The sequence below is a fragment of the Rhinopithecus bieti genome, unplaced genomic scaffold, assembly GCF_001698545.2.
Source record: "Rhinopithecus bieti isolate Rb0 unplaced genomic scaffold, ASM169854v2 scaffold_2432, whole genome shotgun sequence".
NCBI lineage: Eukaryota > Metazoa > Chordata > Mammalia > Primates > Cercopithecidae > Rhinopithecus > Rhinopithecus bieti.
Genome location: NW_016804136.1, coordinates 2117188 through 2145102, shown reverse-complemented (window position 1 = coordinate 2145102; position 27915 = coordinate 2117188). Strand labels below are relative to the sequence as shown.

The window sequence follows — 27915 nt, the reverse complement described above, 5'->3', positions numbered from 1 at the left end:
AAAAAAAAAAAAAAAAAAAAAAAAAAAAAAAAAAAAAAAAAAAAAAAAAAAAACCAAAGAAATGAAAGTCTATGAATCACGAGACAAAGAACTCAAAATAATTGTCAAAGAAACTCAATGCACCTATAAGAGGACAGATGGACAAATAAAGGAAGTCAGGAAAATGATACATGAACAAAATGGAAATACCAACAAAGAGATAAAAACTATTTTAAAGGTGGGCACGGTGGCTTACGCCTGTAATCCGAGCACTTTGGGAGGCCGAAGCAGGTGGATCAGGAGGTCAGGAGTTCAAGACCAGCCTGGCCAACACGGTGAAACCCCATCTCTACTAAAAATACAAAAATTAGCTGGGCATGGTGGTGCACACCTGTAATCCCAGCTACTCAAGAGGCTGAGGCAGGAGAATTGCTTTAACCTGGGAGGCAGAGGTTGCAGTGAGCCGAGATCACGCCATTGCACTCCAGCTATGGGCGACAGAGCAAGACTCCATCTTAGTGGGGTGGGTGGGAGAATAACTATTTTAAAAGAACCAAATGGAAATTATAGAGCTGAGGAATATAAAAAACTGAATTAAAAATTACACTAAGTAGATTCAACAACAAACTTGATCAAACAGAAAACAAAATCAGTAAACCCATTAAAAATTATCAAGCTCCTGCTTGATAATTGAATAAAAAGTGAAAACAATGAAGAAAAGTGAAGACTACCTAAGGGACTTATGGAACACCATCTAGTTGACCAATATATGCATTAATTGGATTATCAAAGGAAGGAGAGAGAGAGAAAGGGACAGAGAGGTTATTTGAAAAAATAATGGCTGAAAATGTCCCAAACGTGAAGAAATGGAAATCTAAATTGAACAAGCTGAAAGGACTCCAACTAGGATGAATCCAAAGAGGCCCACAGAGACACACTGTAACCAAACTATCAAAAGCCAGACACAAAGAATCTTGAAAGCAACAAGAGAAAAGCGACTTGTCATATACAAGAGAATTCCCATAAGATTATTATTGGATTTCTCAGCAGAAACATTGCAGATCAGAGAGAGTGGTATGATATATTCAAACTGCTAAAAGAAAAAAACTGCCAATCAGAAATACTATAGCCAGCAAAACTGTCCTTCAAAACTGAAGGAGTTTAAATGTAAGACCTCAAACTGTAAGAATCCTAGAAGAAAACCTAGGAAACACTATTATGGACATTAGCCTTGGTAAAGTATGTATTATTAAGTCCTCAAAACCAATTGCAACAAAAACAAAAATTGACAAGTAGAGCTAATTAAACTAAAGCGCTTCTGTACAGCAAAAGAAACTGTCAACAGAGTAAAAAGACAACCTACAGAATGGGAGAAAATATTCACAAACTATTCAACCACCAAAAGGTCTAATATCCAGAATCTATAAGGAACTTAAAGAATTCAACAAGCAAAAGTCAAATAACCCCATTAAAAATTGTGCAAAGGAACGTTGAATAGACACTTCTCAAAACAAGACATCCAGGCAGCCAACAAACATATGAGAAAAGCTCACCATCACTAATCATCAGAGAAATGCAAATCAAAACCACAATGAGATACCATCTCACACCAGTCAGAACGACTATTATAAAAAAGTCAAAAGACAACAGATGCTAATAAGGCTGTGGAGAAAAGAGAATGCTTATGCACTGTTGATAGGAATGTTGATAAGTTCAGCCACTGTGGAAAGCAGTTTGGAGATTTCTCAAAGAACTTAAAACAGAACTACCATTCAACCTAGCAATTCCATTTCTGGGTATACATCCAAAAGAAAATAAATTGTTATACCAAAAAGACATATGCACTCATGTACATCACAGCACTATTCACAATATCAAAGACATGAAATCAACCTAGGTGCCCATCAATGGTGGACTGGGTAAAGAAAATATATATATACACCATGAAATGCTATGCAGTCATAAAAAAGGATGAAATCATGTTCTCTTCAGCAATATGAATGCAGATCAAGGCCATTATCCTAAAAGAATTAGCACAGGAATAGAAAACCAAATATTACATGTTCTCACTTATAAGTGGAAGTTAAACATTGAGTACAAATAGACATAAAGATGGCAACAGTAGACACTAGGGACTAGTAGACGGGGGAAAAAGAGGAGGAAGGGAGACAAGTTGGAAAACTAACTATTGGGTACTATGCTCACTATCTGGGTGACAGGATCAATTGCATCCCAAACCATAGCATCATGCAATATACCCATGTAACAAACCTGCACATATATCCCCTAAATCTAAAGTAAAAGTTGAAATTATAAAAATAAATATTTAAAATTTAAAATTTTAATGAAGGAAAAAATAGACCTTCCCAGATAATCAAAAGCTGAAGGAGTTCAGCACTAGAGCTACCTTACAAGAAATGCTAAAGGAAGACCCTCAAGTTGAAATAAAAGGATAGTACATAACAACTTGAAAGCATATAAACATGTAAAGCTCTCTGTAAAGGTAAATACACAGGTAAATACAGAATCATGTAATACTGTAATGGTGGCACATAAATCACTTTTAATTCCCATGGAGAATTTAAAAGATAAAAGCATAAAAAATAACTATAACTATAAACTATAAAATTATGTTAATAGATACAAAGTATAAAAGACATAATTTGTGACATTGATAAAGTAGGGGGTATGTAAAGGAGTAGAGTTTTTGTACATGGTTTAAATTAAGCTGATATCAGTTTAAAATAGATTGTTACAATTATAAGATGTTTTACGTAATCCCCATTGTAAACACAAAGAAAATATCTTTAGAAGATACACAAGAGAAAGTGAGAAAGGTGTCAAAGCATATCTCTCTCTACAAAAAGTCAACAGAACAAAATGGCAGGCAGCTAGACAGGAAAACAGGTACAAAAGAACTACAAGACATACAGAAAAGAAATCTTAAAATGGCAATAATAAGCCCTTCCCTATCAATAATTACTTTAAATGTAAACAGAACTCTCAGTCAAAAGGAAGACTGAGCATTCTCTGGGATAGATAATATGTGATGCCACATGACAAGTCTTAACAAATTTAAGAAGACTGAAACCATACCAAGCATCTTTTCCAATCACAATGAAACAAAATTATAAACTAAACCCAACATAGAAAATGGATTTTAAAGAAAGACCCAACTATATGCTATGTATAAGAAACTTACTTTAGGCATAAGAACACACATAGACTGAAAGTGAAAGGATGGAAAAAGATATTCCATGCAAATGATAACCAAAAGAGAACAGGGGTGGCCATACTAATATCAGATAAAAGAGACTTGAAGTTAAAAAAAAAAATTGTCAGGAGACAAAGGAAGACATTATGTAATAAATAAAGGGTTAATTCACTAGGAAGAAATAGTAATTACAAATATGTATTTATATTTGTAACAGGAGAACAACTAAATATAAAGCAAACATTGACAGACTGAAAGAAAAACCAGATGGTAACACAATAATAGTAGGAGACTTCAATGCCCCACTTTTAATAATGGATAGAACAACCAGGCAGATAATAAAAAACAGATGACTTACACAGCCCTATAAACCAATTGGTATTAACAGATATCCAGAATATTCTACTCCACAATAGCAGAACACACATTCTTCTCAAGGACATATGGAACATTCTCTGGAATAGATAATATGTTACACCACATGACAAGTCTTAACAAATTTAAGAGGAGTGAAACCATACCAAGCATCTTTTCCAATCACAATGAAACAAAATTATAAACTAAACCCAACACTAGTATTAGGAAGGAAATAATAAAAATTAGAACAGAAATAAATAGAGGATAGAAAAATAGTGGAAAGAAATCAGCAAAATTAAGAACTTGTCTTTTTTAAAAAGACAACAAAATTGACAAATCCTTAGCTAGACTAAGGTAAAAAACAGAGAAGATTTGAATAGCAAAAATTAAAAGTAAGACATTACAACTGATGCCATAGAAATAAAAAGGATCATAAGAGACTACTATGAATAATTATACACAAATTGGATACCATAGAGAAAAATGATAGATTTCTAGAAACATACAACCTACCAAGACTGAATCATAAAGAAAAAAATCAGAAGAGACCTGTAACTAGTAAGAAGAGTGAATCAGTAATCAAATACCTCCCAACAACAACAAAAACAGCCAGGACCAGATACCTTCAATGGACAATTCTACCACACATTTAAAGAAGAATTAACACTGATCCTTCTCAAACTCTTTCAAAAAATTGAGGAGGATAAAAACTTCCAAACTAGCTACCACTACCCTGATACTAAAAGCAGACAATGATACTCTAAGAAAACTACAGACTGATATCCCTGATGAACACTGATGTAAAAATCCTGAATAAAATATTAGCAAGCAGAATTCAACAGCACATTAAAGGGATTATACATTATGATCAATTGGGATTTATTCCTGGAACACAAAGATGGCTTAAACATATGAAATCAATCAATGTAATATACCACATTAACACAATGAAGGCCAAAACCACATGACCATCTCAGTTGATTCAGAAAAAGCATGATAAACTTCAATACCCTTTCATGATAAAAACACCCAACAAACTAAAAATAGAAGGATATATCTTAATACAATAGAGGCCATTTATGAAGAGTCCACAGCTAATATCACACTCCATGGTGAAATACTGAAAACTTTCCCTTTAATATCAGTAAGAAGGGAAGGATTGCCCACCTTCACCACCTCTACTCAATATAGTATTAGAAGTTCTGGCGTGGGCAATTATACAAGAAAAAGAAATAAAAGTCATGCAAATTGGAAAGAAAGAAGTAAAATTATCTCTGTTCACAGATGGCTTGATTATATATGTAGAAAATCCTAAAGATTCCACAAAAAATCAATAAATTCAGCAAAGTTGCAGAATATAAAATCAATGAATCAGAATATAAAACACAAAAATCAGTGTGTTTCTATACACTAACAATGACCCATCTGATAAAGGAAACTAAGAAAACAAGCCCATTTATAATAGCATCAAAAAGAATAAAATAAGTAGGAATAAATGTAAAGTAGGAGGAAAAAGACTTATACATTGAAAACTATAAAACATTGCTGAAAGAAATTAAAGAAGACACAAATAAATGAAAAGACATCCTATACTCATGGAGTGGAAGACTTAATATTATTTATTTGCTCATTTATTTATTTACTTTTTCAGACAGAGTCTTGCTCTGTCACCCAGGTTGGAGTGCAGTGGTGGGATTTCGGCTCACTGCAACCTCTGCCCCCCAGACAGGATTTCACTATGTTGGCCAGGCTGGTCTCGAACTCTTGACCTCAAGTAATCCACCCACCTTGGCCTCCCGAAGTGCTGGGATTACAGACATAAGCCACCGCGCCCAGTAAGACTTAATATTATTAAAATGTCCATACTACCTAAAATGACCTACAGATTCATGCAATCCCTATCAAAACCCTAACAACATTTTTACAGAAATAGAAAACAAAAACTTTTAATTCATATGAAATATCAAAGGACTCTGAACAGCCTTAAAAAATATGAGAAAGAAGAAAAAGCTGAAGGCCTCAAACTTCCTGACTTCAACATACATTACAAAGCTTTAGTAATCAAAACAGAATAGTAGTGGCATAAACAGACATACTGTCCAATGGAACAGAATAGCCCCAAAATGAACCCTCATGTATATAGTCAAATGATCTTTGACAAGGGTGCTGAGGTCACACAATGGGAAAAGGACAGTCTCTTAAACAAATGGCATTGGGAAAACTGGATATCCACGTGCAAAAGAATGAAGTTGGACCCTTGTCATACAAAGGTCCTACAAAATTTTGATTACAAAGATGAACTCAGAATGGATCATAGGCCTAACTGTAAGACCTGAAACTATAAAACTCCTGGAAGAAAACACAGGGGAAAAGCTTAATGACATTGGGTTTGGCAATTATTATTTAGATATTAACACAAAAAAGCACAGGCAACAAGTGCAAAAAATAGACAAATGGGACTACAGCGAACTTACAAACTTACATGCAGCAAAGGAAATAATCTAAGAGTGAAAAGGCAACCTTAAAAAGTTTCTCAAGAGAACTTGACAAAAATCCAGAATATATTAATATAACGATGTCTTACAACTCAATAATAATAATTAAAAAAACAAAATAACCCAATTTAAAAATGGGCAAAGAACTTGACAGACATTTCTCCAAAGAAGATATACAAATGAAAAGATCCTCAACATCAATAATCACTAGGGAAATGAAAATTAAAACCAGAATAGTATCACCTCATACCTATTAGGATGACCACTATTAAAAAACGTAAATTAATTAAAAATAAATAAATAAATAAAAACAAAAAATAATAACAAGTGTTGGTAAGGATGTAGAGTACTTGGAGCCTCTGTACACTGTTGGTGGGAATGTAAAATGGTGCAGCTGCTATGGAAAACAGTATGGAAGTTCCTCAAAAAATTAAAAATAGAATAACCATATGACCTAGCAATCCCACTTCTGGGTATATACCCAAAAGAATTCAAAACAAGATTTCAAAGAGATATTCGCACACTCATGTTCATTGCAGTATTAGTCACAATAGCCAACACCTAAATGTCCACCAACAGATGAATAAAGAAAATTTGGCATATTCACTCAATGGATATTATTCAGCCTTAAAAAAGAAGGTAGGCCAGGCGTGCTGGCTCATGTCTGTAATCCCAGCACTTTGGGAGGCAGAGGCAGGCGGATCACTTGAGGTCAGGAGTTTGAGACCAGCCTGACCAACATGGTGAATCCCTGTCTCCACTAAAAATACAAAAACTTAGCTGGGTGTAGTGGTGGGTGGCTGTAATCCCAGCTACTCGGGAGGCTGAGACAGGAAAATAGCTTGAACTCAGGAGGCAGAGGTTGCAGTGACCTGAGATCGCGCCACTGCACTCTAGCCTGGGCAACAAGAGTGAAAATCCGTCTGAAAAAAAAAGAGAAGGAAATCCTATCATATGCTACAACATAGATGAACTCCGAGGACATTATGTTAAGTGAAACAAACTAGCCACAAAAAGAAAACTATTGCATGATTCCACTTCTATGAAGTATCAAAAATAGTCAAACTCTTAGAAATGGGAAGTAGAATGGTGCTACTAGCAGAATGGGGAAGAGAGAAAAGGTGAGTTATTCAAGGGGTATAGAGTTTCAGTTTTGCAGGATGAAAAAGTTCGAGAGATCTGTTTTGTAACTCTCTCTCTATATATATATATACATATATATATATACAGTTAATATTACTGCACTGTATCTTTAAAAATGGTTTTAAAGAGAGAGAGAGAAAAAAAACAGACAGACATACAGAGAGGATGGCAATATGAAGATGGAGTCATTGCCTGAAATGTCGTTACACAGCACACTGCTGTACTTTGTTCTGGCAGCCCTAGGAAACTAACACAGGGGTCCATAGACGAAAGCTTGCAAGTGAGTGCAGGCTCTTTTTGTGATTGGGGCTCCCCATTATTCTGAAATGTTACATTAGCCCACACTCAGCCTTTAAGAATTCATTACAGTTTTAGCCGCTTTCTTCTTACCTACCTTTACAGTGCCTTCTCTTCCTCCTATGCTCTGCCAAAGGTAACACAGTTTCTGTGTCCTATCTCTTCAGAAGGGCTTGTCTCTCTTTGGAATTTCAGTTCATCTGATTGCCTTGTGACCTCAACTCTCTGATGAGCTCAAGAAACATCATGACTTTGTGGATTATCAAGATTTTTCTCATTGTTAGGATGGGGACAATGTTCTCTTGCAACATTCTACATCCTAAACAGAAGCAAAATTTTCAGCATTTCCTGAAAGATGATTCCAAGGGTTATTAATAGATTTTATGAGCGAAAAAGAATTGTGATTGCATGTTTGGAATGTGTTAAGATACATTATAAATTTTCAAAAAAGACTGCAACGTTTTCCAAACATGTCATTACAGAACCCTTTTGTCTTACAAAATCTCTTGTAGTTGTGTCAGACATTCTGTGTACCATAGTTGAGGAGATAATGAGTTAAACGCCTAGACATATTTTTTTGTCCTCACTATATGGCAAAATTTGTGTCAGCAAACCAGTCGGGGGATATTGTCTTTCTGCCACTTCACCACTTTTAATGAAAATAAGATCTTTCTGCTTCTACATCTCTTATGCTGGAAGACACAATGACCTTTGCATTACTTTTGTCTCTTCTCAGGTTTTCTCCTGTTACTCATGAAATGTCAAAACGAGGAGATACTTGACATCTTAAAAAATGAACATAAAGTTCCGTCAAATAAATAAAATATGTAAAGCAAATTCAATAAACATTTTATATTAGTTAGAATAATGTATACTTACACGTTAAATATAACAACACAAATTTAATCAGTAACATGTTATACATAACGCTTTTGGTAAAATACTTTTCCCTTATGTGAGTTGTCCATTTTAATGGTTCTGTGGTGTTCTTAATGTGTCTCCTCATTTCCTTTCCTTGAAATATGTGGAACATAAATGGTTTTTTTAAACATCCATATTTCCATTATTTCCCTAAGTCTATGGTTCATTTAGTTTTCCTCTTCCTGAAAAAAATGGTATGGGACAGATGTGACTTCAAATGTAATATTTATCTGCAAGTCAAAGACAGAAAGGAGAAAACTTTCTAAGAAAGACGAAAAAACTCAAATAAGAACTAGCACATTTTGCAAATGGAACACCATTTAGCTAAATATTCTCATCTTTTGCCTCAAAAATACCAGCTTTGTTTAGTGAGGTACTGCAGAGTTTACTGAAAGGCCTATAGTCTGTCCCCACGTTCCTTGCTTTATCTCTGGCCTGCAGATATGGCAATAATTCTCAGACTCAGTTTTAAATGACAAAAAAAAAAAAAAAAAAAAGACAGAATTAGGAAAGTATACATACCATGAACAGAAAGACATGTACTATATAATATCTATTAATTGTATGCACAGAGAGAGAGAGAGAGAAGCTCTTATTTTGGTTACTGTATTGGTGAAAAATTTCTTGAAGTCTAATTCATCCAACTCTCAATCTTCCTACCCTGTTTAGTTGTGACTACATAAGAACCTATTTCTTTTTCTTTTCTTTTTTTTTTTTTCTTTTTGAGACAGAGTCTCACTGTGTTGCCCAGACTGGAGTACAGTGGCACAGTCTCAGCTCATTGCAACCTCTGCCTCCTGGGTTCAAGAGATTCTCCCACCTCAGCCTCCTGAGTAGCTGGGATTACAGGCATGTGCTAGCACACTCAGCTAATTTTTGTATTATTAGTAGAGACAGGGTTTCACCATGTTGGCCAGGCTGGTCTCAAACTCCTGACCTCAGGTGATCCGCCCACCTTGGCCTCCCAAAGTGCTGGGATTACAGGTATGAGTCACCACACTCAGCCAAGAACCTATTTCTAAGTTGTCAATTATCTACCTCAAAAGGAAGGAAGCCACAACCACTGTACTGTCATGCTACCTCATGATTAGAGGAGGAGAAACTGGGGTAATTAATGTGCTGGTTGGTATTTTCACAGCTAACTTTCAAAATATCCAATTACTCGGTTTAAATCAACTTTGGGAATGTCCTGGACATGATATAAGCAGACGTGGTAGCTGTGACTGCCATCTCTCAAATGTAGAAGAGCCTTTATAATGGATAGACTGTGTACATTTTATGCCAATAGGAAATTTCCTAATACAGAAAGCAAGTTTTTTTTTTGTTTCTTTTTTCGAAGAGTAATTGCACAATGTCTTATAGTTAAATGGGTTTTCTGGGTTTCTATGTAAGACTCAAATATCTGTGACCTGTGCCAGAGAACAGATTCTTGATTCCAGCTCAATCATTTCTGAGCAAGCTAACTCTTTCATAAGTCAAATTTATAACATGCCTTTAGCCACTATGCGGGACCTTCTGTACATTACCCACTTTAATACTATTACGTTCGCTTTGTCTTATTCTCTTTATGTCTCCATCCTACATACTACATGCATTTGAAAATTTTTTTAGAACAAGGCAGGATATAAATAAATTTAATTAACTCATCTTCTAAAATCATCTTGAAATATTCAGCCCTCATAATTTGGGCTACAGGTCTCATTGTCCCAAATATGCATCTCTGTGAGTACAGGTTAAATTAACTCAATTAATAAGTAAGTTCTAAGGTCCTACCATGTGTCAGTGACTGTTCTCAGTACTGGGGAAAATACCTATGAAGAGAATGTCAATCAGAGATAAGTACAATGGAGAAAAGTAAAACAATTTTAAATAAGATGGTCAAAGAGGGCCTCACTGAAGTCACATAACCTCAAGGGCCTAAAGAAGATGACAGATTAAACCAGACAGATATCTAGGGCAATGGTATTCCAGGCACAGGGAATATCAAGTACAAAGGTCCTGAGGCAGAAGAAAGCTTGGCATTTCTGAGATCAGCTAAGAGATCTGGGCTGGGCAGTCCAATAGATGGTAGAGAGGTAAGGAGAGAGCAGAGGCATATCAGGTAAGGCCCTAGAGACCATTATAAGGACTGGGCTCATATTTGGAGTGAGATGAGAAGCAACTAGAGGGTTTTTGTTTGTGTGTTTGAGACAGGCTCTCGCTCTGTTACCCAGGCTGGAGTGCAGGGGCACAATCATGGCTCACTGCAGCCTGGACCTCCTGGGCTCAAGCAATCCTTCCACCTGAGCCTCCTGAATAGCTGGGACTACAGGCGTGTGCCACGATGCCCGGCTCATTTTAAAAGTATTTTTATTTTGTAGAGACTGGAGTCTCACTGTGCTGCTGGTCTTGAACTCCTGGCCTCAAGCGATCCTCCTGCCTTGGCCTCCGAAAGTGCTGGAATTGCAGGCATGAGCACTGCACTCAGCCAAGTGGAGGGTTTTAAACAGAGGAAGTTCAACAACCCAGAAGAACTTACAGTACTGAAATACCTAAGTGAAGAGTGCTAGCTGTGGGAAGAATCAGTTGACAAATATTTACTGATTCCCTACTATTTGCTAGGCAATTTCCTAAACACTGGGCATACAGTGTAATAAAACATGCACCAGTCACTGCCCTCCTAAAGGTTGCCTTGTAAGATTATTCACAAATGATTATATATGAGAAATAATTATAACTATGCTATGTTTGAGAAAAAATGGGTGATTTGTGAAAGAATGATAGAGAATGGAGGTCTAATCTAGTCTGAGATATGGAGGAAGGCTTCTTGGAAAAAATAATATTTAAAGTGAGACTGGTAGTATGAGTAGAAGTGGGTTATGTGAAGAGGAATAGGAGAGAGGAAGGCATTCCAAGCAGAAAGTATCTGCAAAAGCCCTAAAGAAGGCTGGGCACGGTGGATTACGCCTGTAATCCCAACACTTTGGGAGGCCGAGGCCGGTGGATCACGAGGTCAGGAGTTCAAGACCAGCCTGGCCAACATGGTGAAACCCCATCTCTACTAAAAATACAAAAATTAGCCAGGCATGGTGGCGGGCACCTGTAATCCCAGCTACTCAGGAGGCTGTGGCAGATGACTGCTTGAACCGCGAGGTGGAGGTTGCAGTGAGCCAAGATTGCGGGACTGCACTCCAGCCTGGGCGACAAAGCAACACTCTGTCTCAAAAAACAACAATAACAACAACAAAAGCTCTGAAGAAAAAAAAATGGCATTGTCAGAGAATTGGAAGACCATTATGGGTTGAGCTTAGTAGGCAAAGAATGATTGAAGATTTGGGGTTGAATTCTAAGGGCAATAAGATAATAAGAGTTTAGATCAGAGGATCAAAAAGATTAGAACTGTATTTTAAAAAATCAGTCTAAAAGCAAAGAGATTAGAGGGGGGAGGAGTAAATACAAAAACCATTCAAGAGATATTGCAAAAATGTAGGCAAAGATGATAAAATAAATAAGGACGGACATGGAAACAAAGATGAATAATTTGAAAGATATTTAGGAAGTAGAAAAGACTGAATTTTGCAATGAATTAGTTTCATGAGGGTTGTGGAAGAAGGTCAGGGATAGCTGAACTTGCCTACTACTCTCTTGAACTTTCTCATAGGTAGATCCTACTTCCTGCATGGAGAGGTAGTAATACCAATGCCATTTTTTGGCAAAGGTGTGGAGGAAGGAGGAACAACAAAATGTCAATTACAGATGGTAATGACCCTTTTATGCCACAGCTGTCAATTGTCATAAACATAATAGCCTCGATTTATACAAACTTTGCAATTCATTCAGTCTCCGTTAATGTAAGAAGTTTGGCCACGGCTGTTCAGGAAGAATGAGGCAGTTGGATTCTACATTATACATCTTCTGATAAATATTCATATTGCTAGGACTATATACATTCATATAATTTATAAGCAGAGAAAATTAATACCTTGTACAACCTTCTAACAAACTTTAAATAATTCCAGGGCACTAAAGACAGCATTTCAGTACACTAAAGCACTAAAAAATTAGTTCTTCATCAATGAACTGGAATGCATAACCCTGGGAAGAAGCAGCGATGCCCTACTGTTCGTGGACACTCTAATAAAGTCACCTATGCTAACCTAACCAATGCTGTCACCAAAGAGGGAGACATCTGTTTTTAGGAGTAACAGTTGAACAAGTTAATGTTAGTGAATTATTTATCTTAAATCATTAAACTAAAGATAAACCTAGTTACTCAAAGAAAGAAAAGAAATGGCACTTTCTTTTCCAGAGACCATCAAATTCCCAGTCATGCTAACTACGTTCTTGATAGCCTCTCTCTACTTAGTCCTCGAATAATGCTAAATGGAGGGTTTTGTTTGCCATTAGGCCAGAAAGATACAAGAAAAAAAAATTAAAAAGCAAAATATTTGACACAATCTTTCTGCTAGTAGAGGTTGAAGCAACCTTTTAAATGCTATAATAGTCTGGGTATCAGAATAGATATTAAAATATTAAATATTCATGAGGCATACAGGTTTTATCTGTGCTACGAAATAAAAATATTTAAATTACACCATAAGTCAAATTGATATTAATTTCTTTGTCACAAGTAGTAGCATAAAGTGAAAAAAAATGCTGAGTCTCTTAGGAATCCAAATGTGTAGGAAGGCATTAGTGCCAAGATGGCACTCTGAGAACAGCAACTGATGGCTGGGCACAGTGGCTCAAGTCTGTAATCCCAGACTTGATTGGGAGGCTGAGGTGGGTGGATCACTTGAGCTCAGGAGTTCAAGACCAGCCTGGGTAACATGAGGAAACCCCATCTCTACAAAAAGTAGAAAAATTAGCCGGTTGTGGGGGCCTGTGTCTGTAGTCCCAGCTACCTGGGGAGGCTGAGGTGGGAGAATCACTTGAGCCCGGTAGGTCAAGTCTGAAGTGAGCCATGATCACGCCGCTGCTGTAGCCTGTGCCATTGCACTTCAGCCTGGGTGATAAAGTGAGACCCTGTCTCAAAAAAAAAAGAGGCTGGGCGCGGTGGCTCACGCCTATAATCCTAGCGCTTTGGGAGGCTGAGGTGGGTAGATCACCTGAGGTCAGGAATTTGAGACCAGCCTGGCCAACATGGCAAAACCCCTTCTCTACTTAAAATACAAATATTAGCAGGGCGCAGTGGCGAGTGCCTGTAATCCTAGCTCCTCAGGAGGCTGAGGCAGGAGAATCACTTAAACCCAGGAGGCAAAGGTTGCAGTGAGCCAAGATCGTGCCACTATACTCCAGCCTAGGTGACAGAGCCAGACTCCGTCTCAAAGAAAAAGAAAAAGAAAAGAAAGAAAGAACAGCAGCTGCAACTCACAGGAGAAAAAAAGTACATTTTATTTAATGACCAAGTACACACACGTTCACACACACACATTTGTACAAATAACTAAAACAATTTTTTACTCTTACCACATGGAATGCATTGTGAAATATTCTATGTTCTTTCATTTAAAGAAAAATGAGGGTCACATTTTAGTAAAAAAGTTTCACAAATCACTAATATGTTACAACATATAACTCTGATAACTGCTCTAGAGCATTAACAATGCTAAGCTATAATTTTAGGGGAATATATATGCGTGCACCTTCTTAGAATCAGCCCATGATAGTATTTTAGGGACTCAACTCAGAGAAAAAAATTTAATATAGCCTTGTTACCATGTATCCAACCTGAACATGGTACATGCTTTCAGTGAGTTTAAATCACCTACCTTCCTAGACCCAAGATCTGAGGGAATGACTTCCAACTATGTAACAGGACCCTTTGTCTGTATTATACATTTTATATATGTCTTTTCATGTACATTATTTCATTTGATCCTCACAACAACCCTGTGAGGTAGGCCAGGGGGGAAATGTCAGATTCACTTTATAGATGATGAAGTTAAGGTTCAGAGAGGTCAAGTGACTTTCTCACTTACCATATACCTAGTACGAGGTAGACAGAATAAGAACCACTAACTTTTGTGGTTGGGGGCCCTTTTCTCTAAACCACATAGCTTCTGAGAGTATAATGTAACCCAAAATATTTTTGCCACTTCGTCCTAATTTCCTTATTGTTAATTCAACTTTTTTTGTTGTTGTTTTTAGACAGAGTCTTGCTCTGTCACCCAGGCTGGAGTGCAATGGCACAATCTCAGCTCACTGCAGACCCCGCCTCCTGGGTTCAAGTGATTCTCCTGCCTCAGTCTCCCAAGTAGCTGGGATTACAGGCACCCGCCACTACGCCCGGCTAATTTTTGTATTTTTAGTAGAGATGGGGTTTTGCCATGTTGGCCAGGCTGGTCTCAAACACCTGACCTCAGGGGATCCGGCTGCCTCAGCCTCCCAAAGTGCTAGGATTACAGGCAGGAGCCACCATGCCCGGTGTGTTAACTCAACTTTTTATAGGATACCATAAAAGTCCTAATTCTAAATTCATCATGTTAAATTTATGCTTCTCTATCAATGAAAACTTATGGCCACAGAACACATTTTTTGGAAAGCACTGTCTCCTTGGCTCTAGTCTAAAGGAACACAAGCAATATGAAGCACCCTAGAGGCCAAGGAAATTGAAGAGAAGTCAGAGGAAGGGATATAAAATGGAATGTATGAATGGATTTTAGTCCCTTTAAGCTTGTACTTTTGTGAGAGGGTTCAATGGAGAGCTTTAATGCAGATGAGACTTGAAGCTTTTGAAGAAGATCTAAGTCTTGATGAGGTTATTCAAACTCAAATCTTGAATGCATAATGATGATAGGCCATGGTCTTCAAAAACGCAGTACTTGATGCTTGAAAACAAAACAAAACACAAAAAAAATTCTACTACAAGTCTAACAATTTTTTTAAGGGAAATTAAAAACTTCTTTTTGGTCAGTAATTAATCAGATTACTAGATACCATGCTAAAAGAAAAGGAGAAAATCAAAAAAAAAAGAAAAGGGAAAAAAAATTTTTAAAAGGTACCGTAGACAGAACGGCTAAATATGTTCATTGGCTTATCTCTTTGATTAATACCCGTCACTGAAAATTGCAACAGAATTTAAAGTTCTTACAGAATCTCCCTGGGGCTGTAGTCAGATACACTGATTTAATGATAATTTATTGTATCTCTTTGATCTCTATCCATGGTATCGAATTGTCTTAAAGAGCTTTTGATCTCTGAAAGCATAGCCAAAATGCTTGTCGGAAGAGACAGCATAAAATGATGTTGACTTTGTGGGGTAGGGAAAGAAACTGATGTGGAAATATTATGGTTCAAAAATACTGAAATATTTAAACAGGGAGAAAAACAATGCCTTCAAATGGAAAATTCAGACCCCTTTGTAAGGTTCAAATGAAAACATATAGTAAAATGTTGTAAACATGTGCGTGATGCAACAAAAGACAGGTTATAGCCCTCTGAAATTTTAGCTCAGTAAATAATTACCAGAGGCCTCTCTCCCTCAGGGGATACTAGCCTCTGTTCCATACCTCTCCCTTTTTTGGAAGAGGTTTTTAATCTCACTGACTTAATTTTGTGCTCATTATGTTTATTGTATACGCTTGTATAAACCTGCCTAAAAACGAATAATAATAGCAGCTAATATTTACTGAGTCTATACTTTGTGCCAGGCACTGCTCTAAACTCTTTATGTAGATTAATTCCTTTAATCCTCACAACAACCCATGAATTAGATACTACTATTGTCCCCAATTTACAGATGAAGAAACTGAAGTACAGAAAAATTAAGAAATTCAGGTAATTACCCAGCTGATAAATAGTAGAGACAGGATTCAAACTTGGGCTCTCTGGCTCCACAACAAAAAGCAACACCCACCACTCTACAAAACTGGTTTCAATACAACAAAATTTACCAGGACCGGGGCTTTATTTTAATCAGTGTTGTGCCACGTCACAATCTTTCACTTCATGTTATGATTAGAAAGCACAGTGAATAATGTAAATTCCCCAACAGTAGTAATATAGAATCCATTTCAGCAGTCACTACTCAGAAGTGACACCCTGTGGGAATGTCAAAGCAGTTTAAAAATGAAGCATGCACTAAAATATTATAGTGATAAAGGATTCTGACAACTTTATTCCTTGTTTTGCTTAGGTATATTTTCTATAACCTAATTTTTGTAAGGTGGATATAAATTACTTGTATAATTTTAAAACTTTTTTCAAGCATGCCATCACCATTATTAGCATTATATATATTAAACTTACACTAAAACTATTAGATAAGTTTGTTCTTGCTCTACTTGAATAGCCCAAAATTTTTTTTAATCAAGATAAAGTCAGCTTTATGGTAATAATGAAATAATAACAATAGCTATTTTTATGTAGACAAGACTTTATATACATTAACCTTCAGTAAATTCCTTTTTACAGCTGAGGAAATTGAGGCTTGAAACGAATAATAAAACTTAATTAATAGACTGGAGCCCAGATTCAAATCTGTCTATATTACTCTAGAGTTTGTGCTCTTTCCACTATACAATGCAGCCTCTCCAAATGCCAAAATATCTGTCCGACTGTCTTTTGTTATTAAACACACTGAAGAGATCTTTCTAAAATTCAGGTATTCTTCCCTTCCTCAATAGAAAATACTAAACATAAATTATTTCTGTTCAGTCAGGGTTATCATTTTGAATATCCATTAATATAGAGCTGTTTTCATCTTATCAAAAGGACTCAGGTTGCTACAATTTTAAATTAGCTGGTCTGCTTTATGAGTTTTTTCCTTTTTTCTTTGCCTCTAATAAGAGCACCTGGACTATTCATGATTTGTTACTTCTAATATCTCATGGAATTAGATGCCAGCTAATTAAGCCTATCAGAATTGTGTCTAAAATAAAAGTAAACTGAGTAAGGATCTGAGAAAAGCATCTTGATTTTATGTCTTATAATTTGAAGTTCAAATAATTTTAAAATTTATGTCCTGGTTATGGGTGAGGTGAGGTTGATGGATAAGTGACCAGTGGATATGTTAGCTATCAGTATTTAAATATAGGAATAAGAGATTAAACCCATCTACAATAAATCACTTTATTACACTACAAAAAAGTTTTTAGGATTTGAAAGAGGCCTCCGGAATAATCTAGTACATTCTCCCATACAATGAAAAATCCCCTCTACAGTGTTCCTGATGTTCAAAATCTGCTTAAGCAACCCAAATTACCAGGAGTTCACTGCCTCTCAACACAGTCTGCTTCACTGCTAATTATTAATAGTTCTATACTTTCTCTTATTTTGAATGAAATTTGGCCTCAAATAACAAAGAACAAGTATACTTCCTATGGAGTTTCTCCAACCCTTCCAAAGTCTTCTAAATAGTTCCAGTCCCCTCAATCTAGATCATTACAATTGCCCTTTTATAGGATCAAAACATTGATTAAAAACAGTTCTACTGTTCTGCAAGGTAATCAAATCAGCTTTTGTGCATTAATGTTTTATAGGTTAATGGGATCTGTTTAATCTTGGTCATAAACAATTGGAATGCTAGGAAAGACTTATGCTCTAGTTCAATTCAAATTGAACATCAATAAATTTTTGAGTTCTCTATTCTTTCTTCCCTCCCCCAAACAACACAAAACAGAATCTCAAAAGATATGGTTAACATAATAGTTTATGTTGCTAGATTTTAATTTTCTCACTTAAGCTTAGGTCTGCCTTCCTGTCATTTCAACTCTGTGAATAATCTTAAAACTTCCAAAATTATTTAAGCTACTCGCAAAATCATGAGTTAGCCTATGACAGGCCCATCTCTAAGGACTTAATGCGCTTTTTTTTTTTTTCCTCATTGACTAACTGGATAACCTCCTATCTGGTTTTCCGGAATATATATATGTATATTCTCTCTTTATCTCTCTATGTGTATATACATATATACACACACATATATTTCTGGAATATATATATTCTCTATATATAAATATATATGTTTCCGGAACATATATGTATGCAACATACATAGATGTAGATATTATATACTATATATCTATGTACACACATATATACACACACACATAGAAGCATCTTTCCTCAATTCTGTGTTCTTTACATGTAACTTTTACATTCAGGTTCATCTCCTTTCTCTCTATGTCACCTTTACCATATTCTATCCTCTTGATTTAGGAAAACAATCTGTCCTTGGATTCAATTCATTGCTATCCATTCACTTAGCAAGAATAAAGAGTCTTACTCTAGGCATCGCACTCACTGATTTCCCCTTCATGATGATAGTGATTAATCCCAAGGACATTAGGAAACAAAGCATCATTTAACAGAGATGAGTATATGCAAAATACTCTGCCAAGTTTGCCCAGGCTGGAGTGCAATGGTGTGATCTTGGCTCACCGCAACCTCTGCCTCCCGGGTTCAAGTGATTCTCCTACCTCAGCCTCCTGAGTAGCTGGGATTACAGGCATGTGCCACCATGTCCAGCTAATTTTTTGTAATTTTAGTTGAGATGGGGTTTCTCCATGGTTGTCAGGCTGGTCTCGAACTCCTGAACTCAGGTGATTCACCCACCTCGGCCTCCCAAAGTGCTGGGATTACAGGCGTGAGCCTATAACTTCTTCTATTCTACTAATCATGATTCAACCACTAGTTAGCAGCCTTCATTATGATTTTTAACAGACACACAATAAGTGGTATCATATAGGTATATATCTTACAAAGCCTGTTCTCAAGCAAGTTTCTAATAAAATCCCTATTAAAAAATAAAGATTATTATATATTTAAATTTTTCATATAATTCATTTTACTTATCTATTATTACTATTCCAAATGTCCTACAATAAAAGTGTGGGAAGACAAAAATGATTATCGAAGTAAAAGTCACCAGAATTTTCTGCTGCATTCCTAAGGCAGATAATCAGCTAATTAAAAGTAATACAAAATGAGATTACCAATTATATAAATTATTTTTCTGGTTTACTGATTTTACTAACAGAACAAGCCATTCTTTGCAATGCCTTAAGCCAGTTCTAAACATCAAGAACAAAGAAAAACAATAATGAGTTGTTTTAAAAGTCCCTAAATAGCAATTCAGATAAAACAAAGTTCATCCTATTCAGTAATACTGTGAAGTTCAGAACTATGCCACAGCAATACTAACCTAGCTTGCAAACAATGGTAACACCCACCATATCACCTGGTCAGGTCAGCAACACGCAGTATACTGTAAATGAATACTGAATTCGGCAAGACTAAGCATTTAGTATTCTTAAGATCTTATTAATAGTAACAATCTAACATCAAGGTTTAAAATCTACTGCAATGGATTGGAACAGATTGCAGCTCTGAAAAAATCTTAACTCATTTATGTAACCCTACTTCTTCTAAATAGTCCAAGTATTATAAGAACAGAAAGTCATAAGAGAATAGTAAAAGGCTCTCATAATTGCTAAATTATTGTAAAGACTTGCTGTTTGTTTCTTAGTATTATGAAAATACAAACATGCTCATAGTAAAAAAAAAAATCAAACCACCAGAAATAGTAGACGGAAAAATTGTGAGATGTGAGTCTCTTCTTCCTATTGTAGGCCTCTAGTCTCATTTCCCAGGGTTATCTGTCAATAATTCCTTACACTGGTTTGAAGAAATTTTGTATGTATGTATATAAATATATGCTTTATATAAACACAAATGAAAACATACTGTATGTATAGTTCTTTTTATTGTTTTATCAGTTAACAATGTGTATTAGAGATTTTTCCATATCTGCATCTCTGCAACTACTTTATCCTAAGAGCTGCAAAGTATTACTTTGTATAAAGACAGTCATTTAACTAGACCTCTGTTGAAACACAGTTAGGCTATTTCTAGCAGGTTTTTTTAATTTCAAACAATATGGTGACAAAAATCTTTGTATGCAAATTTCTGTGTGTAAGGCCAAATCAATCTGAAAGATGAATTCCTAGAAGTACTGCCTGCTATAGAATTAAGCAAATTCTAAATAAGAAGCCAGGGTATCTACAAAGGAGACCAGAAAAAAACTACAAGTTTAATGCTTAGTGATTAAAGGGTGACAAATATTATCATAAAGTTAGAAGTTAAGGTTCTGAAAATGAACAAACCGATCAATTAAAAAAGGTTAAATGGGAGAAAATAAATTTTACCCCCTTGAGACAGAAAGATAAAAGGCCTGGAGAATCAACCACCTAATATATTTTTTAACAGAAGAAGAAAGAAAAAAATAAAATAGCATGAATAAGGCAGGATAAAGAAAAAAAGACATTTTGGGGCCTCTTTTCTTGCTTAAACCTGAGGCACAAGATAAAACTGATCAGTAGATTTGATACATATACTATTACATAGCCAAACTTGGATGCAAGATAATTTAAATGACTATTTGAGGCCTCATTTCTACAGAGTATCCACAGATTAAATTATTTCTACCAGGATGTAAAGTGTTGAAAGGAGGTTCCGCCCTAAAAAAAGAAAGCAGAGCAGTAGCTTTCCAGGAACAATATAAATATAGCTTGCCAATCTTCAATTTCTGATCAACTTTACAGGAAAATAAGAACAATTGCTTTATATATACAAAACAAACCTTTCTTTGGAAGGTCCTGATTAAAACATAAAGAGATTAAGAACTGTACTTTTCAATTACAATCCTATAATTTCCTAGGCAAATTTAAGATTGTTCTACCATCTCAACAAACATAAAACACAGTCAATTACTTACCTCTCCCAAAGTGCTAGGATTTGAATGCCACAATACATATTGACTCATGTTTTTGTCCATTAATGGTCCGTGGGTTTCTTTAAATGAAGTCCATTTTAGAGTCCATAGATATCAGTGTTCTGCAAAACTAAAAACCTCAAGAATGTCAATGTACAGACCTAAGTTACCACTGAGATACCAACTCATTATGAATAAAAGTTATACTACACAGACATTTAGATGTCCACAACTTAGTGGACATCACACTGAACAACAGATTGACACTGAACAGGAGACTGAGGTAGCAAAGACTGGATTTTTAAGTAAGACAATAATATTAACATAAATCTACAGGATCTCAAAACATGACTTTGTACCATAATTTTACGTATTCTAAAGTAACAGTATACACAAATGGGCATGATTCTGGGCACTTTCCAGAAACTGGGAAAACAAGGTTTAAGGGTATGTAAACTTAAAATTTAAACAGTGCAATAATATATTTACATGTCAACTTTTTGGAGTTTTCAACCTATTTTGAGAACATCTTAGATTTTTATATCTAAAAAATGCTTAAGAAGTTTCATCTCTGTAACACACACACACACACACCCATGTGGCATAAATTCAGGGTTTCCTACTCCTACTATACCCAATCTAATGGTAAGATTCTGAAACCAGAGCTGCTATCTCATTATGTGGTCCATACACACATTCACCTCACTGGACTAGGTAGTGATTCATGCCAAGATTTCATTACACAGCCTGAAGACAGTCTCATCTGCTCTTTTTTTCCATTTGACAACCAAAACCAATAAGGTTACGGTAGTTGTTTTTTAGGTCCCTTCCCACTTTTTATCACATTTTAAAATTAATTTTATTTTTTAAATTTTATTTATTTATATTTTATATTTTATTTATTTATTTATATTTCCTGAGGAGTTAACACTGTCGCCCAGGCTGGAGTGCAGTGGCACAACCTCTGCTCCTGCAACCTCCGCCTCCCAGCTTCAAGTGATTCTAGTGCCTCAGCCTCCCAAGTAGCTGGAATTACAGGATCGCACCCTCCCCGGCTAATTTTTTCCATATTTTTAGTACAGACGGGGTTTCACCATGTTGGCCAGGCTGGTCTTGAACTCCTGACCTCAAGTGATCCACCCACCTTGGCCTCCCAACGTGCTGGGATTACAGGCGTGAGCCACCATGCCTGGCCCCACTCTTGATCACATTTAAGACACCTAAAAAAGTACTTCCAACAAAGGAAACAGTTTAATCTTCTTTTGGGGACCCTCTATTAATATAACTGTTTGGAAGGAGTTAACCTTACTTATAAACACCAGGTATAATCTCTGACTGGATTTTTATAAATTACTATTTTCATTTTCATAATCAAAAATATAAGGTATATTCTCAATTACAATATAATTATAGTGAGTTATAATTCTCACATCTCAAATGTAAGTAGTACACTTACGTATAAGATAACGAAGAAACCATCAAGAAAAAGGAAAGTGGCCGCACTTGCAGTGGCTCAAGCCTGTGATCCCAGCACTTTGGGAGGCCAAGGTGGGCGGATCACGAGGTCAGGAGATCGAGACCATCCTGGCCAACATGGTGAAACCTCGTCTCTACTAAAATACAAAATTAGCTGGGGTGGTGGCGTGTGCCTGTAATCCCAGCTACTCGGGAAGCTGAGGGAGGAGAATCACTTGAAACAGGGAGTCGGAAGTCGCGCAGTGAGCCGAGATCACCACCGCACTCCAGCCTGGCGACAGAGCAAGGCTCCGTCTCAAAAAAAAAAAAAAAAAAAAAAAAAGGAAAGTAAGTTTACTTTGCTTAAAAGAAAGCATTAAGAGCAGTCAGTGCTATAACAGCAGTTTATTTACAACGGTCCAACTCCTCCCTGGTATCATTTCCCTACAAGTTCTTCCCAGAAAAGTCAAGGAACCTGAAAGAAGCCAAAGTAAGTGACTCATCCTCTCCACCCGGATAAGAATACTAAGACACATTTCTAAATTTCAATAACCATAAAAGACAAAACTAACAAAAACCAACAATGTCCTGGGTATCTGCTGCACCAGCATCCTCATAAACCACTGGTTAGCAAACTAAACTGGAGTCATTTCTATATTCAGAGGTTAGAATACTGAAATTTGGGAGAGGTTCTGCCGGGGAGCCAGAATCAGGTTGGTTGGTTCATTCATTCATTCATTCATTCATTCCTTCGACAGCATCTAAAGAATGCTTACTTGCGGCAAGGCATTGTGCTACGAGTTAAGAGACAAAAAGTTGAGGTCCCTGTCCCCTATTAGCAGAACAGGTCGGGGTAGGTGAACCCTAGGTCAACTCATCTCAGTGTCCCAGGCTCCGTCTCTCCAATACACGCGCCAATGATCGCAAACCCATGGCCCCCAGCCATGTCTGATTCTGAGAAGACTCAACCTGTTTGTATTTCCTCGACGACTTCGGGTCCCCAAGACCAAGTTCCCAAGAGTTCTCCATATCCTCAACCCCTCAGGGAGTCTCATGTCAAGGAGCCTTTTCTCCAGCCACGACCTAATGCTGTCCATTACCTAACCTGTGTCCGCCCGCGCTTAGGGTCCCGAACGACCTAGGCCATCAACCCCAGCTGCCACCCTCACCCCAGTTCAGATGCCGCCAGCAGGTTACCTGTCGGGGATCCGAGGCTCCCAGCGGATCCCAGACGCTCCGCCCCGCCCATGGCGTCACCCTCCACAACCAGGTACCGCCTCCCTTACGTAACTTCCCGTGCGCCACGTCCGCCGGAATTCCACCTGACCCGCAGTCCCGCGGAGCGCCAGACTCAGCTAGTGACGTCACTTCCGACCTGTTCTTTTGAGTTCACCTGGCATCCTGGCGCGCTCCAGATCTTGCTTGTCGAATTTTATTCCGCCGGTTTGCTTCTCGGCCTGGGTATCTAGCCTGGAAAAGTGCATGTTATCTTTTTGCAAACTTCTTTAGCCTTCTCTTCGGCAGCCACTTCCCTCTGCTCCTTCTGTAGGTTGTACTCATCACTGGTCAAATTCACCTGGCCTCTTGGAGAAATCACGATTGTTATTGTGATTTTTCTTATTTATCTACGCAGTGGAGCGCTAGGAGTGCAGGCTGTGAGGTTTCGCTATCTGGTTTCAAATGCTGCCTCCCGCTTCTAACAGTGTTGCCTGGGCATGTTACTTAACCTCTCTGTGCTCACTTCAAGTGTGAAACATAATACTAGTACCTAGAAAATAGGACGATTGTATTACTTGAGATAATACACTGAAAGCGCTGTCACACTGAAAGCATTCGATGAGTGTTAACCATTACTTTTTGCATTATTATGCACTCTTATTCCCTGTTGTAACATACCTGTGCTTAAGGACAACTGGAACCAGATATCCTGCTAGCCTTTATGTCCCCCCGCGTCCCCCCCCAACTTTTTTTTTATTTTTACGGATACTCAGCTTTTAGTTAATTGATGCCTGGCACCCTCTTTGGAACTGTGAGCCCCTCCATTCAAAGTTGGAATCTTATATAGAAAACAACTTTGGCCGGGCGCGGTGGCTCAAGCCTGTAATCCCAGCACTTTGGGAGGCCGAGACGGGCGGATCACGAGGTCAGGAGATCGAGACCGAGGTCAGGAGATCGAGACCATCCTGGCTAACACGGTGAAACCCCGTCTCTACTAAAAAATACAAAAAACTAGCCGGGCGACGAGGCGGGCGCCTGTAGTCCCAACTACTCGGGAGGCTGAGACAGGAGAATGGCGTGAACCCGGGAGGCGGAGCTTGCAGTGAGCTGAGAGCCGGCCACTGCACTCCAGCCTTGGTGGCAGAGCAAGACTCCGTCTCAAAAAAAAAAAAAAAAAAAAAAAAAAAAAAAAACAACTTTAAACCTACTGGAAAAATCCTTTTTTCTTTTTGTTTTAGGTAATGGGGAAAGTTGAATAAAACCCAGGCCCTACCCTCAAGAACATGGAGATACTCAATAAATGATTGTGGGAGGAAGGAAGTCAACCCAGGAAAAAGCAGAAGGGACCAGCTGAACTGAAGATTTATCCTTAGCACAAAAATTTCACAGAATGACAGAACTGAAAGGAACTTTTACAGGTAATCACTTAGTCAACCTCTTGCTGTTACAGATAAGGAAAATGGGATCCAAAGAAGCGTCTAAATGTCACACAATGAGTTTCAATGCTAACACCAAAAGTAGAGTCTCAAAATGCTCGCCACCTCTCCCCATTCCCAAAATCTGCCTCAAAATGTTAATAAGGTAGGGGTAGATTCACTTTTAAATCCTTCCCTCTCAAGTGAAAAGGATTAGGAAAGTCCCAGTCCTGGAGAGACAAGGGCAGTGTAACCTAGATGCCACCTAATTGTGATGATCATCTGAATGTTTGGTGTGGCATTGCTGGATTCATTTGAAACACAGTATTTCCATTCCCCTGGCAAACTTCTTATATTTACCCAGAAATAAAGTGTAAAGTATCAGCTCCTGTGAGCTCCACCTTCAATTTTAACTGACTGGACAGGAATAAGTAACAGATCCAACAAACTCCAGAAGGTAACATAGACTCTGTGAATGCACTGTCAATGATGTGGCATAATTGCATTTAGTTTTCTCTAATATAATTATTCAACCTTTGTTTAGGAATATGACAGAGCTAGCATAGGCATTATTATTATTATTGAAATGTTGGTAATAGGACCATTTAATGGAAAATAATTCAATGTTAATATTATCTCATAGGCCCATCTTGTTCCCTCATTCAACCAATGGCACTTTTTCTCCTTTGATACTAATGTACTATACAAATAAATACAAAACAGGATGATGCTTTAATCAAATTTAAAATCATTTGAATGACATCTTTATGTTTCAAACAATCAAAATTTACACAGGTCTTAAAATCAACTTGTTTGGGTTCTATGCCAAGCTCTGCTATTAACTAGCCATATGACCTTAAATCACTTTACCCCTCTGGCCTTAATTTCCTGTTTGTTCCATAAAACAAACCATGTATAAATCTGTCTAGTAGAAAGCATGCATGTTACTTATTACTGTAACCACTAGATGGCAGGTGTTAAGGGACTCTTTTCCATTCTTCCTTTCTGGCTGAACAAAAACATCATTGTCCAGTACCACCTATCTGAACAACTGCCTACACTAGTGATGATTGAGACTTTGAGAGAGGATAGGTCTAAAATGTTTGTTGAATGAATGAAAGGATTCCAATATTTGTTCTGGGCTTTCTATCCCTTACCACTGCCACCCCTGCCCCTTCTCCTATTGAAACACTTCCTCTTTTTAAAGCTATGGTGGTGGGAAGAGGAAGAAAAGATGAGATAATATAAAGAGGAGTTGGATTAGGAGAAGAACGGAGAAAAAGTCACTGTATTGCATCTCAAAGCAAACATTGGTGCACTATGGTATTTTTGGATGGAATAATATAATGTCTAGGACTTATTTTAAAATAATACACGAGGGCATCAGATGATAACTATTTGTCATATATTGATATTGTTGTTTCATTATATTCTTCTATTTTTGTGCATGCTGGGAATCTTCCTTAATACAAAGTCAAAAATAAGAGATCATGAGTGCATTTCTCATCCTGTAGACAAGATTGAATTCAGACTAGCTCACTGAATCTCAGGATGCTTTTGCCTGATGTTACAGAAAACTTGTCACAGATTGGGTATTCCACATTGGAGATGAGAAGAAAGATTTTTATTAGGAATGGAGTGGAAGCAGGATTGTTCAGAGGAAGTAGTTACACTGCTATTCACGTCCAGCAAATTCTCAGCCATCCTGAGAGGGAGCTTTAGAGTAAGTATTGCCCATCAAAAGTGTCGTTGTCAGGCTAAAATGGCCAGCCCCTTATACTAGATGCTGTCTGACCTAGAAAGGGTGTAATCTCAAGCAAGGTGGCCTTCTGCTGCTGAAGCAGACCCTGAAGAAAATAGCTGGGGGCTGCCTGCTAACCGCATTCCCTACACCTGGGCAGCAAGTGCTTCCTTGAAAGGGAATCTGGGCAGCGTATCTTTGCATCTTCCACAAAATGCAACACAAATTGGCTTAAACAATAACGGGATATCTTGACTTCTATAACTGGAGTATTATGACAGGCATCAGGGTTGGTTGCCTCAGAAACTCGACGATATCATCCAGGACCCATATTTGTTTCTGTCTTTGCTCTGCCTTCAGTAGCATCTGCTTCCACTTATGGCCCGCTTCCCTTGAGATGGCAAAATTGCTCTAGCAGTTTGTGTTCATATTTACACACTGTACACACCCTGAGGGGATGGACACACATTCAGTACAGGCATACCTCATTGTATTGTGCACCACTTTCTTGTGCTTCTCACATATTTCATTTTTAACAAATTGAAGGTTTGTGGCAATTTTGTGTAGAGCAAGTCTGTCAGTGCCGTTTTTCTAACAGCATATCTCTGTCACGTTTTGATAATTATTGCAGTATTTCAAACTTTTCAGTATTATTATGTCTGTTACAGTGATCTGTGATCAGTGATCTTTAGTGTTACTATTGTAATTGTTTTGGGGCACCATCAACCATGCCATTAAGACAGCAAATTTAATTGATAAATATTGTATATGTTTTGTTTCATCAATGGGCCTTTCCCCCATCTCTGTCCCTCTCTTAGGGCCTCCCTATTCCGAAAGGCCAATTAATAATCCTACAATGGCCTCTAAGTGTTGAAGTGAAGAGTCACATGTCTCTCACTTTAAACCAAAAGCTAGAACTGGTAAAGCTTAGTGAGGAAGACATATCGATAGCCAAGATGGGCCAAAAATTAGGCCTCTTGTGCCAT

The 27915-nt window shown here is 37.3% G+C and overlaps 1 long non-coding RNA gene across 1 annotated transcript; it reads right to left on the bottom strand.

The window, feature by feature from the left end:
• Nucleotides 1–13755: 13755 nt before the first annotated feature.
• On the bottom strand, nt 13756–23846 carry LOC108525348 (uncharacterized). Its single transcript, XR_001884260.1, has 3 exons — nt 23753–23846; nt 21104–21230; nt 13756–15215 (listed from the first exon to the last, which is right to left on the bottom strand). It is a non-coding gene; the product is annotated as an uncharacterized LOC108525348 (long non-coding RNA).
• Nucleotides 23847–27915: the final 4069 nt, after the last annotated feature.